This window comes from Camelus dromedarius, chromosome 5, assembly GCF_036321535.1.
Source record: "Camelus dromedarius isolate mCamDro1 chromosome 5, mCamDro1.pat, whole genome shotgun sequence".
Taxonomy (NCBI): domain Eukaryota; kingdom Metazoa; phylum Chordata; class Mammalia; order Artiodactyla; family Camelidae; genus Camelus; species Camelus dromedarius.
Genome location: NC_087440.1, coordinates 12,366,975 through 12,381,711, shown reverse-complemented (window position 1 = coordinate 12,381,711; position 14,737 = coordinate 12,366,975). Strand labels below are relative to the sequence as shown.

Genomic DNA, 14,737 nt, shown 5'->3' with positions numbered 1-14,737 from the left:
CTTAACCCCTGCATTGTTCAAGGGTCAACTGTACTACATCTTCTTTATCCATTTATCCTCCAATGGACATTTGATTTGCTTCCCACCTCTTAGCTATTGAAGTAATGCTGCAATGAACATAGGCATGTAAATTTCTCTTTGATATCCTACTTTCAATTATTTTGGATATATATCCAGAAATGAGATGGCTGGAGTACACGATAATTTTATTTTTAATTTTTTGAGGAGCCTCCATGCTGCTTTTATAGCTGCTGCAACATTTTATTTTCCCATCAATAGTGTCCAAGGATTATAATTTCTTCGCATCCTCATAAACACTGTGGGGTGTTTTGTTTTGTTTTTTGATAGTGTCCATCCTAATGGATGTGAAGTAATGCCTCGTACTTTTGTTTCGAATTTCTCTAATCATTAGTGATAATGAACCTATTTTCATATGCTTGTTGGCCACTTGTGTATCTTCTTTGGAGTAATGTCTATGCAGGTTGTTTGCCGATTTTTAAAATTGCGTTATTTGATTTTTGTTGCTGAGTTTAAGAGTTCTTTATATTCTGAACATTAAACTTTTATCAGAGAAAGACATACAGGCCGATGGAACAGAAAAGAGCCCAGAAATAAACTCTTGCATGTATAATCTAATGATCATTGAGAAGAGTGCCAACAGCACACAACGGAGAGCCACAAGCTCTTCATAGATGGTGTTGGGAAAACTAGATATCCACATGCAAAAGAGAGAAGCTGGACCTTACTCAAAACTGATTAAATACTTAAACATGGGACCTAAAACTCTAAAGATCCTAGGATAAAATATAGAGGAAAAGCTTCAAGACATTGGATTTGCCAGTAGTTTCTTGGATAGGACAATACAAGCATAGTCAACAAAAGCAAAAAAGACCAGTGAGACTAAATCAAACTTAGAAAAATGTCGCCATGTCAAAGGAAGCAGTCAACAGAGTGAAAAGGCAACGTACAAAATGGGAGAAAGCATTTGCAAGTAACACCATTTTTAACTTAATATAAGATCACTGATCAATCTAAAAAAAAGTCTCTATTAGCTGTTGGAATTTCAGGTACTGTATAGGGCAATGTTTTTCAGCAGAGGATCTTTCTGGATTTCTTTAACAATACCTTTTTTGGGGGGTATATATTTGGCAACTGGAAAAATATACATCTTCATGAGGAAGGCTAATTATTTCCCTTTCAATTCTTATATGATGCTAACAGATACTGCTTCCTTCCTCCACTTTCAGAGGTACAGCCTCTCCTTCCCCAGAACCCATAAAAAAAGCTGGTGATGATGTTGATAACAGTGATGGCTGATATTCTACCAACCTTTTTACATTTTTCATGCATTTAGCTCTCATAACAAGCACATTAATGGGTAGTTGCTCTTTATTTCCCCTCATTTTACACATGTCCTATCATTAAAAATTACCAATTGTCCTTAAGTGCTATGATGTGAGAATTATTCTAAAAAGATGACAGGCTTACTGTCTTAACTTCCTCTTCCTCCCAAGTGATAGACCTTATTAATTTAGAACGTAGCCTTGGTTACTTACAGAGCTTTTTCTCAGTAGAGGAGCCAGAGTTACCCAAGAGATGCTGAAGGAGAAATGAAAAAGGGCAAAGACGTGAACAGTGAAAAGCTCTGGTGACAAACTTCACGTAGTTCACAGTTGACCTAGAGCCAGTCCTTCGATATGAGGGCCTTTCTCCCTGGCTGCAAACCAGGAAGCAGGGTTTTGGTTTTACCTTTCCTTCCAGGCTCTGCAAGTGCATGAATGTGCCCCCTATAGACAGCAACCCTGGAGAAGACTGAGCAGAATATTAAATGCCATGATAGAGGAGGGCTGTGATGTCCTATCATAGTAAACAAAGTACTCTAAGTGGATCCATTTTGATGCAAGTATTTCAGACATTTCAAAGAAATATGTTCTTTAACTGACTCATAGTTTGTAAATGCCCTCCATAGTTGTTGTTTGAGGCTGGTGGAAAGGACTTAAGGCATGAACCATTGCTTATAACCAGAAACTGGGTGATCAAAATCTCTTTAGTACTAGATATGGTTTAGTACAAAAGACGGTTGAAAAAGACATATGTTTACAAATTTGTATCTATGCAGTTTTTGGTCAGCACTGATTCTCATCTAGTCCTCAGGAAGCGTCTATTGAGGTCATTTTCACTGCCCTTGGCGTCAGCAGCACATACTGAATAATTCCTAAAATACTGGCAAGTAATATGATTTCAAATTACACTCCTTAATCTTTGCAAGAGAGGAGAAGAAATCATTGCTGTTTTTGGAAGAAAGGAAGACTCAAGAATCATTTATTTATCACTATGTACATAAATATTTTATCTGAGACATTTATTCCTTCTAATATTGAACAAGATAGCTCAGTTTATACATAAACTTTAACTATTAACAAGCATGTAAAAATGTAGTGGACATAAAATGTTTAGCAAGCAAATATAAACCATTAAAACAATAATTTTTATTTTTGTCAAACCAAGTTGAAATTTGCATGTGGACGTCAATAAAGAGTAGAAAAAAAGTGATGTCACATTATCTTGAGCTTATCAATGAAATATGTATGTAGTTTATTGGGCAGTCTTCATTCTTTCTTGGGAAAGTTAAATATGCTTATTGTTCTCAGATTTAAAATGAGAAAGGTAAGGTACTAATTAACTGGTATGTTCTTCTCCTTTCTCTGAACTTATGATTCTAACTACATGGTTCACTAGTCCCCCAAAGATGTGATTTAAAAAAAATGAAAAAGAAAAACAGAATACACATATTGAGCACATAGCAAATACAGACACAGGAAACTAAAGCCCGGGGAGGTTATAAAACTGGTATAAGACCATACAGGAAGAAAGCAACAGAGCTATGAATCAAAGATAGACCATTTGGTATTCTAAAATTTGATTTTTAAAAAAATCCTTACTAAAAAATTTTTTAAAAATGTACTCCTCTGAGAACTTCACTGTGATGAGTGTAAGGCAGACCAGAATAGTGGTAACAAGTTTGATGACATATTAATTATTCCTAGCTAACATTTATTGAGTTCCTGCTACATGTCAGGTATATACCCAGTTGCTTTACAAGGATTTATCTCCCTTGATTCAGCAGGAGGCATATGGATTTGAATTGTTTTTATATCATTTTACAAACGAGGTAACTAAGGCTTAGGGAATTTAAGAAACTTGACCAAAGTCAGAAAGATAAATACATGTCAGGGCTAAGATTAGAAACCAGGAATCGTGCTTCCAGAGTTGGAATTTTTCAATGTTGTGCAGTTATCACTGAATCAATTTCTTGAATCAACAATAATCAAAGGATTAAGGAGCTGAGAAAATTTTTCCTCATCCAAATGCTGGGTCTTTTCAGCAAACTGGGCCCCATCAAAGAAACCTTTATCTGATAATTTGCTTGAGTACATTGCTGACACAAATTTCACAGAAGGAAAAAAAAAAAAAACCCACACATCAGTATGAAAGTATAGATGCTGTCACACCAAACAGCATTCAGTGATCATCACCCAAAGTCTAATGATGACTGCCCAAGGAGAAATACTCGAAAAGAGCATCTGTTTGGATAATATCACTATTTATTAAAATTTTTAAAAAAAACTTACAAAGTTTGCCATCAGTTATGGTGTTAGTTTAAATAAATACCTGTCAACTCCTTGCTGTGGAACCAGTTTTAAAGTAGGACTTAAAAGCCTGATCTGTAATCTAGCCTCCACCACTTACTAATTCTGTACAATCAGGTAAGCCATGTAGCCTTTCTGGGTCTGTTTCATCATTTTAGTATGGGGCCAGTAACACGACTGCTATGTCTTGCAGGTTTTTCAAGATACATTTCAAATAAGAATATGCATATAAAATAAATGTTAGACATTATTATTGTGTTACGGACTTACCACTGTTGAAATGTGGAGTTAGAAGGTTTGTCCTGGCACATGCTTATGAAACAGCTGGTGTGAACTAAGGGTGCCATTTAGACCAAGAAATAGAACAAAGCTAACTGGCTACACAGGGTCTCAACCCACGTCCTTAGCCTCATTAACTCTGTGCTGTACTAATGAAGCACACTGTTCCTCACTCACTCACTCACTCACTCACTCAACCTACCTTTTGTGTGTCTGACCTTAGTCCCAGCACTGATGATAGAAAGATGAATGACCATGTTCTCTATCCTCATGGAGACCACTATCCAGCATGAAACAGCAGGCAGACAAGTAAATTAATAGTCAACATACTTCACAACAAACTACTTCTATAATAGAGGTTTATGAAAGCTCTAAAGGGCCCAGAGAAGAAAACTTACCACAGCTGACTAAAGTGAGTGAGAAAGTACAGTGTTCTCATCTTGCTATTGAATTTGTTGAACCTGAACTTTTTATGTCTTAAAAATGCTTAAGTGCACTTAACTCTGTATGTCCAGTAGTCACTCAGATTCCTTATTTGGAAAACTTAAAGGTACATTTCTTTTTCTTTTTCTTTTCTTTTCCTTTTCTTTTTTTTTTTTTTTCACTTAAGCAATGAACATTGATTATATTACAGCCTGTGGGTCAGAAATTTTGGAAAAACTTAGCTGGGTGTTTCTGCCTTAGGGTTTCTGAGGTGGTTTCATTCAGCATGTCAGCAGGGGCTGTAGTCATGTCAAAGGTTGAACGTGGCTGTAAAAATTCAGCTTCCAAGATAACTTGCACATGTGACAGTTGGCAGGAATTCTTGGTTCCTGACTGGCTGTTGGCAGGAGACCTTAGTTCCTCACCATGTTGAATCTCCTAGGCACCTTGAGTGTCCTTGTGACATGGCAGCTAGCTTCCCCCAGAGGGAGCAAGAGGCAGTAGGGGAAGGAAAGCCACAGTACCTTGTGTGACCTAGTCTCCAAAGTCACACTGTTACTTCTGCCCTCAGGTACAATTTTTCAGCGATCCAGAATTTAATGAAAATCTCTAAGAACAGAACTTAGTGCTTACTATCATGAAATCAACATTTTGCCAGTCCCTCCAAATTGCATTGGATGGCTTATTCCAAAATATTAGTTCCCCTGTACATTATTCAGTTACACGGAGCTCGAAACCACCGCTTGCTATTTTAGATGTAATCACGTTTTGTCCTCAATCTTGACAGTAAATCAGTTTTCCCAATTCATTTGAATGGATTCAGAGAGCCAATGACTGGTTACAGGGTTTGTTTGTTTGTTTGTTTGTTTAATAATGAGGTCCACTGATTTGTTGACCAGTTCCCTGAAATAAACAGGTCTGAAATGCAATTCAGTGCATACAAGTTTGATTTATGCTTTTTCAAGAATTTCTTTGTTGCTTAAAGCCAAGTGCACTGGCAGTTACAGAATTATATAAGAATGGCCCTTTGACGTGATCCTTTTGGTTTAGTCAACCTGTACTACCAATAAAAAATGACCAATGATCCAGAGAGCTTGCTTTCCTCCCACCTGAACCATAAATGAGACAAACGATCTAGCCCAGCTTATGTCTTGGGATATGGGAGGTGAATAGTACCCTAGAGGTTTTATTCCTCCTGAAATTTAATCTTGCCAAAAGATTTATAGGAAAAATGGTCTTATTGTCTTAATCAATCTGTGAATAAGTTTTGGAACATGTGTGTGGAGTTGAACTATATACATGGAAGTCACTCATTTACTCTCCTGTGTTGTTTAATGTCACTAATTGAAGACTTTGAAAAGCTCTTTGCAGAAATGAGTGTGTCTTATTGATAAGAATCTGTAGGACTCCGGCTCAATGCTGTATTTATATCATTGTAATAATACATTATTCAAATCATATACGTAGCAGGTGAAAACTACCCATCAAGCGCCAAGGAAGTTCTGTTAGGGATTTTGGTGTCCTTGCAGGTCAATGAAGTCATACAGGTCTGTCCCTCTTTCCTGGAGTGACATATTTTATTAGTGCTGCTGTCCCTCAGATACACAATTCCTGCCACTTTCAGAGATGTAAACAATTTCCATTTTGAAATAACTAACCAGAATCCTGATGATGAGAGCTAAGCAGTGCATTTATGGGAACACACATCCTGACTCCAGAGCACTCATGAAACATTTCTTCTTAAAAACAGACTGGTGATCACGAACCCTGTTGTTATTTTCTTTATGAGAGTATTTGAACTAGAGCAATATTTTCACACCTCCTTTCCTTGCACTGTGTACCACGTTCCAGAGACCACCCAGGGTTAGGATCCTCTTACTTGTCTTTCCTTCTATAGGTTTAAACATTTAAACTGCTGACATTATATCCAGTTTACTGAGGATATATGTGTGTAGGGGGGCATATATATGGCACTACTCTGGGCGCTGGGGGCTCTTGACTGAGCATAGCTTCAGTACTTTGTTCTGGGTCTTACATATCAGAAAAAGAAGAAAAAAGAAGAGTCTGAATAGATAGATGTTCTTTCCTCTGTGTACTGAAGGACACTTTTCAAAATAGTGTATTGGCTAGCCTGAATTTTTCTGTATAAAAAAGTCAAGTTTTGCCCTACCATCTACTTGCATGTCTAACAGTTTTCCTTGGCTACTGTCTGGTTCGTATAGCCGGAGGCAGCAGAGATCTGCCCTGGCAGCCAGTCTGGTGGCTGGTGCAGGTGGGGCTCATGCTGCCCCAATGTTTGCCCCCTAATGCAGCCCATTAGACCTTGAACAGCTGCTCAAGTCCATTAACAGTCAATTAAGTGGCAGAAGCTGTGCTGCTGTGAGCTGATGGTGGGGCTGAGAGCTGGGAAAGGACAGGATCTGGCTCCCAGCACCTGATACATTGTGTGAAATTTGGGGACGATTTTTGAGAACATCATAGAGATATTACTTATTTGGTTGTCACATATAGGAGATGGAATGTGTTTTGCCACAAGTTTTGCCAATGTGATATCAGGCTTCACTGTTCATTTTGCTGGCCACTATTATATATTAAATATTTAGGCAAAGTAGAGTCAGTTAGAAAGTTGGTCAAGGAATATTCATCCTTAAATGTATTGAAAAATGGCATGCCAATCTGTGCATATATGCTCCTTATACTGTTTGATCTCAGCTGATAGTTGACTGTTCTTTGGTCCTGAAAAACATCGTCCTATTTTCTAAAAAGCCAAGAAAATGAATAAAAGTAAGCCAGCAGACCAGATGCAGCTTAAAATTTACAAATTATTCCAGGACTTGAGCTTCTTTCAGGCTCTATTTTAAGATCAGTACTTTGTTTCAACAGGAGGGTTAGAGGATAGAAAATGCTTTATTGATGGAAAGTAGGAGCTGCTACTCCCCCCGCCCCAACCTCCTCCACTTGGGAAAGCTAAAAAAGAAAGCAAGACCATTCAGTTTCTAGGCAGCTCTTGAAAATGCTAACATCAAATGGGAAGCCATTATTTCTAAGTGAGCATCAAAACCTTTGTATCACTCTAAGTTCCACCATTTCCCACTTTGATGTGTGTGTGTCTTTAATTCAGATTTTGGAGGAATCACCTTCAAATGGGTTTCCACACATTAAAAAGAAGAAAACCACCTGAGATGAGATCTCAGCATCTCCTCAGTCTAACCAGGGAGTTCTGTTTGCTTCTCAGTGGCTAACTGGGAATTATACTGTGTGCAATGGACTTTTCACGATTCCAAGCACAGCCCACTACATCTAAACCAGTAATGATTAAATTATCTCTGTAATCAAAGAGGCTGCAAGCGCGGCCAGCAGAATTGGCCATCCAGTTGTCTCCTAGGTCATCACTCAGGGATACAGGGAAAATTAGGCTGGGGAAGCTCCAGCCTACAGGCGTCTTCCCCAGACAGAGATGAAGCTGCGCCCTACACAGTTAGTTGTCTGTGCGGTGGTGACAGCCACACCTGGCAGCGGCCACAGTGCATCTCCTGCGAGCAAGGGCTGTGGCTCAGCCCAGAGAAGCTTCTCTGTGCAGCCGCGGCGGTGGCAGCAGGGGGAGCCGAGGCGCTCGGGGAGGGAGGTTGGAGGATCGCAGTGTCTGTGCTGCATTCCCCAAAGCAGCGCCGCGGCTGGCGCTTGCGAAGTTCCCAGCACGCACTCAGCCGCGCTGCTCCTCACCCTCAATTGTTGATGAGCCTTGGCGCCCGTCAACGTGCAGGAGACAACCTCTGGTGCTTTCTTGGAGATAGAGATGAGAAATGAGCTGCCCAAGGAATTTGGCAATGAGAAGAGTGAAAAGCAGTTTGGCGCTCGCAGCTAAGTTGTAAAATTGCTTTGGAGGCTGCCCCGGGGAGCACAAGAGCATTGACAAGAACGGACACCGTTGCAGACCAAAGGCATGCCCGATTGCACTTGACTGGGATCGCTGGGACGCAGCCTCCGCTCCAACTATTTGTGGCCAAATAAAGCAAAGGAGACTAGAAACAGGACTGCAAGTGATATTCCTGAAAGAAAAACACATACACTCCAGAAGGAGGGGAGGAACAGCCCAGTTGGTGTGTGCATTTCTTTTCTTTTTTTTTTTTTTAAGGAGAATCCCTCAGGTATGTTTTGTTTCCCAGTATGCCGCTGCCTAATCTGCATGTGATTTTTGTGTCTGTGATTTTTCTTGTTGATTCTTTTTGTCTGCACTTTGAATCCCTATCAGGGGCTTCTTTTAGTGTAGTAGATGGATTTATAAACGCTCAGCTGTCTGGTGTTTAGAATATGGATGGTTCTGTTGAGGGTTGTAGACTTCTCAGTCATGGCTTTATTTGAAATGCAGAATGATTAATGATTGTTTAGTTTCTGTACAACTTTGAGGGGGGATATCTGCTTAGTGAAAAATAAGGCTGGGATAAAAGGCTGGTACATTTTCTGACCCCTTGAGATTTGGGGGGAAAATTAGGGCTAAACAGAAAAGAAAAGTTGAGGGCTTCTAGGAAGGGGTTAAAAGCCAAGGTGTCATAGAGGAGCACTGTTGTCACCCAAGTATTTTTCCAGCTCAGCATCCAGTCTGGAGCAAATAGAGCTTTACCAGTGGTTCTGCATTTTGAGCTCTTGATCAGTCCTTCAAGAAGAAGATCCTGCAGATGTGCTTCCAAGAGAGGAATTGCTTAAACTGTGGACTTGGTTACATGGCATAGTTGTTCTAGGCTGCTGAAAGAGGCAATGTAGAAAAAATCCCTCTGCTTCAACAGCTTGAGTAAACCCAAACTTCTGCAATTACATCATCGATACACTTGTATAATAAAGAGAAAGACAGATATGGCAACAATAGTAATGTTGGCTGCCTTTAGTCCCTAGGCTGAGATGACAAAGCTCAAAGTCACTTTTCCTTATCAGGCTTTTAAGGAGAAAAAGGAAAGAGGTGGGTGGGTAACACACATCAAATGAGTTTTGGAAAATACTCTGCATGTCTTAAAAAGCCAAGGATGTAAGTTTATCTCATTTTTGAATCAATAGTAAATCTAATGTTTTAAAAATAATCCTTTCATCTTTAACACTTTAATACAGAATTTTCACAAAAGTAGGTAAAATTGGTAGTACGTCAAGCGTGTGTGTATTTAAATTCAGTGAGCTTTACTGGAGGGGAGAAACCAGAGAATGAGAAAGTTTGCTACGTTTTTGCATATATCAAAGTATCTTATGGATTTTTAAGTGTTTTGTTAATACAGAGAGTTCATGCCAAATCTCTGGGACTCTGATTTTTAATTATTGTTGGTCCTACTTTTGTATGATTTAAAAGAACAAATGGAATAGAAGTAAATGGTATTTAAATGATCATTTATGCATACTGTACAGTAAATCACCACCCTGCTCTTTTAAAATTAAAACCCTATTTTTGCCAAATGGTAGCCATCTGGAGCACTGACTTGGACCATGTAGCAAAATGAGGCAGTCAGTTGTCTCAAAATTCTACACATTACTATAATAACAATATCAAAATATGGCAAGCAACTGTAAGCAATTCCTAGATCAAAAGAGTGATTTGGAAGATGGACAAAGAGTTGAGTTCACATTCATTAGCAGGGTATGGAAAAATTGTGCCTTTCTTCTATGTTGACATCTTACATGGGAGCATTACAATATCTGTAGATGAAACACTGTAGCAACAATACAGCAGTAATTTTACTGAATCCACTAAATGATTATTTCAAACTAATGAATATACTGTGCTAGGACAATTTAAGTGAATCTTTGAGCTTCTCATTTACAAAGTTGCCTTTTCCTACTATAGTGGAATTCTGTTGAGACAGTAATTTCGATAGAATTGTGGACTTGAATTTGAAGGAGGATAAATAGGTAGGGTTTATTTCCTAACATTTGATTATTTATTGTTAGATTTCCATTCTAGGGACTTGGAGACTTCTTCCAGAAATTGTCATCACCACATGATTGACTAAGTCCATGCCTCCATGAAGTACGAGGGAAACATGTTAGATAAGCCTAGAGAACGCCCTTTCCATGTGCCTGTTATTAATAAAGGGAACTCTTTCCCTTTCTAGGCCATCTAACCCTTTCTCTGGTTGCTAGTTTTAAAATACGAAGCAATAAAGTAAATATGTGATGTACAGACCTACTTGCCTAAGAGCCCATGGAGCATTGTAAACAGATGGCAACTGTGGTGATTCCTCTTTCAAAGACAAATTATAGAAATGTGTGTTTGTGTGTGTGTAAGGCTCAACTGAGAAGGGAATAAATATCCTTTGTGTCTTTGCTGATTTAGGGCAAATATGTGATTTTGAATATCTGTATATTTTGGTATGAATATATCTTTTCTCCAGTGCTCCGTGTACTTTCATGTCTGCTGACTTACTCAGCTCATGCAGTGCATGCACCTGACCAGGAGTTTTCTGAGGCATTATACCACCTGTACATTGTCTCCCACTTTTAATACCATCAACTTCCATGATCCATTCTTTCTATCCCATACTCTTTACTATGGAGGAAGTTCCCCCAGAATCTTTGAAATGTGAGAATCACCTTCTTACCTGAAAAAAAAAAAAGAAAAAGAAAAAGAAATCCTGTTTTTCAGCAGAAATTTCGGGAATTTAAAAATACATATCAAATTTGTTTCTAAAAGCACACTTTTAGGGATAGAAAGTCACTTTCTAACTATATTTTGGTTTATACTTAATATCAACTTATGATGACATATATTTACAATAATAGCACATAAACAATAATTATAAATTCAAGGAATTAAACATGCATCTGTTGTTGTTGCTCTTGTTACAAATCCTTCTGGATCTAAGTTTTTGTGCATAGTTGGCTAAGCTCCATTTCCCTTCCAGCTTAAAAAAGGGTGTAGGGGGTGGTTATTAATAGCCCTCTCAGCCTGTAGCTTTTGAGCAGGCAGAAGACTGAGCACCCAGTTCCGTAATCTACGGAGATAATGGATGCTACATCAGTGTTTGCTCCACTTGTCTTTTAAGGCACAATTAGGGAAGACAGGTGGTGTTCTAGCCTGGAGATCAAAAGTCCTCCAGAGGAGAAGTAGAAATGATGACACACTGAATCATTTCCCCTTCTCTTGTGAAAATGACCCAAGAGACTAATTGTTTCCTGTCTTTTGCATTCTAGTTATAATGTATAGTTTAGCCTCAGCATATATACATCATTGTAATCTTGACAGGGGAGAATGTTATATTGTTTTTCCTACGTAGAGAGTTAAGAAAGTCTTTGGTGGAAATAAATGCTGGTCAGCAAGATAGAAACTCAACATTATAAATTGTGCCCAAAGGATTCTCAAAGTATTTTAAAAAGTAATCAGAGAAGACAGGTTTCCCTCTAGAATATTTTCTTGTCTCCCATAAACTTTTACAACCTTATTTTTAGCTTGCCTCTCTTCCCAATACTCTCCACCAGCCCAAGTACTACATTCGGGGTAAAATGTTTTGTTTTCTGAGCCTTCTTGCTCTTGAGAATCTCAGTACAATATGTCTGCTTGGTAGGCAAAAGGTGTTTTGCATGGAAATACTTTACTTCTTGTGTTTTATAAGTTGAAATAACTGGCTCTAGAAGCATCTTTTCCAGGCTTCTTATACACAAGGGAAAAAAAGAAAAGAAAAAAGAATAGCTGTCAGACAAGGAAGACTTTCTGTTTTACAGGCAGGTGGGGGGAACTGATGGCTTGGGCCTCCTCACAGAGGCACGGTTCTGAGACAGGACCCTGGTGATCTGATCCCAGAAAAGCTGGAGGAAGAATGAAGTTGTTTTGAATCATGTCATTTTTAAGTGGCATCTAGCTGAGAAATCCTAACCAATTGCTTTGTTACTAGAACTATTTTGTGAAAATTACTAATCAGATGAAAATAGAGAATTAATACGCACATTCCAACTAGAGCTCATGGCTTTTTGTTATCTCATCGAAAATACTGGAATTAGTCAAATCCAGATTCAGTCTCCAACTGTTTGGTAAACTTGGGCTATCATTTCCTGGCATTGGTTTCCTCATCTGTAATGGAAAACTATTTGATGCTCCTGACTCAGAAATTCTATAAAATCTGTGCAGTGTAGACTCTACAGCGTTGACTCCATTTGAAATATAGCTACAGATTGCTTGATTCTGATTTGCTTCTCCTGGGGCTGGAGGCTTATAAGTATCATTTACCTGCCTGATGAGCTGAAGAAGCAGTACGAATCCTTTCAGGACTTTTAAGAAATTTGATAGCTTGTTTTCTTTCGCACAACTAGCCAATAATAAGCTCTGTCTTAATCATATTCCATGTAACTGCATTTTTTGTATAAGGCCCTGGGTTTGCGAGTCATAAAATATTTGCTGCAGCTTTGACAGATGTTGAAATGCTTCCATTTTGTACAGGAAACTAGTGGTATTTGGATACTTAGCTGCTCACTTTTAGTCTTCATAGAACAGTTTTGCTGAGACTTTTAAAAATAAAATGTGTGTACATACCCTCCTTAGTCATTTGAATAGATTTACTTTCCTTCCGGCTGTCTGCCTTTCTGGATGGGTGCACTCAGGAGAACATGCTAGAAAAAAGGAGACTGCATGGATCGCTCGTGGCTGAAGGGAGAATATAGGAGAATTTGTATTTCCTTTTTAATTTCAAAGAAACCTGGTTAGCAGAAAGTGGGTTATGTAAATTAATTTCATATATGTCAAAATTTAAACTGAATTCTAGTTACTTCTTAGAAAGCCATCCAGAGGATAAGAAGATCATGTGAATTACCCAGTAAAGTGTCATAATATTCCTGGATTGTAAGTGAGGAACAACTTTTTAAAAGAGAAAATGATAAGATATTTAAAATTTGATGAAGAAACAACAAATTTCAATCAACACATAATAACATTCTTCTTCCACTCAGCCTTTAGTGGGAGCGTTCTCTGGATCCTCTCTGTCTGCTCTGTCTTGGTGAGCTGAATTCATTTAGTGGCCTCTACTACCTCATGGAGGGGAATTATGCTAATGTGTCTCACCAAAGTCCAGAGTTTCAAATCCTCTGGTTTCCCCCCAAACAGCTCCTTTCTCAGATATCCTCAGTCTCTCAGGCTCAGTCTCACGGCATCTTCACTGCCTTCTTCCTCCTCATGACCCATTTTCAATTACTCATCAGCTCTTTTCTCTTCTGTGCCTCCTTTCCAGCCATGTCTTCTCTCCTTCCCCCACTGGCATCACCTTAGTTCAAGTTCTTGCCCCTTTCTGACGAGAATCCTGCTCTAATCTTCTCTTATTCTTTCTGTTATGAGCCTCTCCTCTGAGCATCTGTTCTGCATACTACTGCCAGGTTCATTGTCCTAAAAAAATGCCTTGACTGTGGCACATGGCACTTCCTGCTCAGAAACTTCCAAGGACACCACATTGTATAGGAAATCAAGCCTAAACTGTTTAGTGTGGAAAAAAGGTACCCTTCTCAACCCTGTCCCAGACTGCCTTTTTCAGCTTTACCTTCTGGTTCCTTACCCAATCTCTGCCCCCAGTTAAATAGATTACTGACAGTTTCCAACTACTGAATACTTACGTGATTCTATAGTACTAAATTATTTGCACTGTTCATTTACTAAGGCTGTAGATACTTTCCCATGACATTTCACCTTTGGTCTTGACCTTTATTTTAGTTTAAGCCTTTATTGTTGTATGCAGCTTGGAAAAAAATATCCTAGCAAGACTATAAATGCATTAAGTCAGTATCAGTGTAAACTTTGGCAAGTTACTTAAAATTTCTGCCTCTTCACTTTTCAACCAGAAAGTAATGGCTCCATAAAGAGTATTGCTTCATAGAATTTTCATGGAGATTAAATAAAATAATATATATTAAGTATCCAAAGAATGCTAGCTACTCTTAATTGTAGTTCTGTTCATTTTGTTCACTATCTGGGATATAAAAGGTGGCTGCTCAGTAAATTTGTCTGCTTTTATATTTAATTTGAATTCTATAATATCAGATGTTAAAGGAAAAGACTAGTAAGGCAAGGAGAGAGACGGGTGTACAAAGCAGGAAATAACAACAAGAAAAAAGTAAAGTCAGAAGGAAAAACTCAAACCTCTACTGTGACTTAAGACAGTAATCACCTCAGCAATTACATTTAGAACAAATTGGAATAACTTTGGACACACAATTTTTTTTTTTAAATCAAGGGCCTCGAGATTCTAATATTCTTTCGTGTGTTTTCCATGGTATCAAAAGTCAGCAAATATTTGTGACTTTCTGTATTTCAGCAAATGAGGGTCCTGTGAAGAGTCTACCACTGTAAAGTGGTCCTGGGAACAAGAAGAGAGACTAGAATACGACCGGCGACTGGGATTTGTTGTCACTGTTCAGAGGTCTGACTTTAG

General features: G+C 38.5%; 1 protein-coding gene across 4 annotated transcripts in view; it reads left to right on the top strand.

Moving 5' to 3' along the window:
- The window catches only part of UNC13C (unc-13 homolog C), a 599,855-nt gene that overhangs the window by 89,287 nt on the left and 495,831 nt on the right, over window positions 1-14,737 (top strand). Inside the window, exon 1 of one of the 4 annotated variants that reach the window (XM_064485586.1) lies at window positions 7,751-8,452. The exons of 2 other annotated variants lie outside the window; for them this stretch is intronic. The gene's annotated coding sequence lies outside the window, so the exon portion shown is untranslated. Of the gene's footprint in view, window positions 1-7,750; window positions 8,501-14,737 lie in introns of those variants that run through there. One more of the 4 variants, XM_031453020.2, reaches the window with a different exon arrangement.